A 2,338-nucleotide genomic window follows, 5' to 3' on the forward strand; every position below is an offset into this window, starting at 1 on the left:
TTTTAATATACAGTGCAAGCTTGTTTCAACATTTGTTTTTTTTATAATTTTGGCAAACATTTTATAGCGCTCTGCTATCCGTTTGTAGAGTTCGCGTGTAACCCGAAGCTTTCTTGATTTTTGTGTTGTCTTACTTCACGTAATGGGAAGGCGTTATCGTAGTGCTCTTGCAATTTTGTTATGAAAGAATCGTAGGCTTTCCCTGGATTTGGTTCATTAAATATGTTATTCCATGTTTCTAAGGAGACGGGGCTGTAGAAGCTTTCTGAACTATTTTGATTTATATGCCTACAAAATGCTCTATTAATGGTGGTGGAGCAATTATGTTGTGAATTGTTTTTTGGAAGAAAACAAAAGAATGGGCAAATGGTCCCTCAGATTTGCAGTTAGTACTCCAGCGAAAACATCGGAGCTTTGACAGTTTGTGATGCAGATATCGATCAAGGTTTCCGTTCATTTGGTTATACGAGTTGGGAGATTGACAATTTATTTTGCATCCATTTAATTGAACGATTTCTAAAAAATATCTATTTTTATTGATTCGTTCCCTAGCAGTTGAATATTTAGGTCACCTAGTAATGCCATTTGCACATCTGTTGAGGTAAAATATTCTAGTAACTATTGCAAAAAAAATTTGAAAAACATTTAACACGCCAGATGGCGGACGATAAATTACAGCAATTATGACACTTCCACACATTATATTATAACCAAAGTTTCAAAATCAACGTTTACATAAGTAAATTCAGATAGTACACGGTACGTCATTTCATTCTGGAAATACAAGAAAACGCAACCCCCGAGGCGAGAATCGCGACAAATCGCTTCAACTTGTAACCATAAAATTGAACAATATCTTGTTCGACAGAATACCACGTCTCAGTGAAAACTAGGATATTGAAAGTACAACAAAGCGATTCCAGATATAGATAGATATCATCAAATGTATTGCGCAGACTACGTGCATTTAGGTGAAACGGTTTAAGCATTTTACAATTCCGGAAGTTTTTTGAAAACCTCGATTTCTGGGTTGTTTATGAAATTACGTGTACATTTGCTGTGTTCACTTCTCGCAATCTCAAATGGTGAGTATAATTATTGCTTTCTTTGCAGAGGAGCTGCTACAAGCTCGAAGTGAGTCGGACAGGAGCTGAGTGGTTCTTGACGCACCTGCAACTCTGTGTTGACGACACAGTATAGGGCATTGTGGACACAGAGCACAGTTCTTCGTTTTTGAACACGGAGTTCATGAATAGAATGCATTAACGATGGGCTATTGCCAGTGACATCAAATGAGTGCAGCATATTGGCGGAAGGGGGGCTGGAAAGTGCTTCCCCTTTCCCCGACCCGAATTGTTTGCTTAAACGCTTGCAATATCTGGAAAGGCGGAGAAAATTTCCACTGCTAATGTCACTGAGTATCGTACACGCTTTCACAGTCGTACTCAGGCAGAATTCGAAGATAAGTCTTAGGGGTCTTTAAAATAATAAAATAGTTCACTTGTATAAGCTACCTACAATATGGTTCAGTTTTATACATATTACAAAATTTACTTTTCGATAAAATGTTGTTTGCGCCCAGAAGTAGAATTATGTTTCATATAGCACATTGCTTTTGTTGGAGCACTACACTCTATTCGTGAATGTTTTAATGTGACTAAGACTCTCGTGAAAAAAAAACCATAATACAGCTTTAGAAGAAAGAGGCATACTAAAATAGCTGTACTGTTCGGTTGAAGCTGTCGACAAGAAATAGAAATATATGACATGCTCTGCTTCGAAGAGATACTACATCTACAGAAAATATGTTCTTTTTGGATTTCCCTCGCAATGTCAGCTCAGGCATTTCTGGTATATATTTGCTTGAGGCGAACTCATGTGCTTATTCCTGCAAGATAACAAATCCAGTGGTGTTGACGATTGGGCTAGTTGGTCATTCATATTAGCGGAAAACAAACAGCGCAAGGACAAGGACAGAGTAGAAGGCGGTAGACACACACAGCGCTGTGTGTGTCTACCGCCTTCTACTCTGTCCTTGTCCTTGCGCTGTTTGTTTTCCCCTAATATGACAAATCCGGTTTCGCTTACTCGAGAAGCGTCTTTTTGCCCAATTCAAACAGGGGCATGGTATAGGGGAGTCCATCGGTGACAGTGAGGTCTAAACGGATGGCACCGAGAGACTAGGGCGGGGTAGGGTAGTGGAGATAGGAGGTGAGGAATATTAGGAAGTGTGACTCCTGACCTCCTTCCTTTGTCCTTTAGTATATATAAACATTTCACAATAACGATGTAAACTTCAATGAAACAGTTTGATGGCTCAGTCTGCATTATTTGGAAT

The sequence above is a fragment of the Ixodes scapularis genome, unplaced genomic scaffold, assembly GCF_016920785.2.
Source record: "Ixodes scapularis isolate PalLabHiFi unplaced genomic scaffold, ASM1692078v2 ptg000800l_1__unscaffolded, whole genome shotgun sequence".
In the NCBI taxonomy this organism is placed as follows: Eukaryota; Metazoa; Arthropoda; class Arachnida; order Ixodida; family Ixodidae; genus Ixodes; species Ixodes scapularis.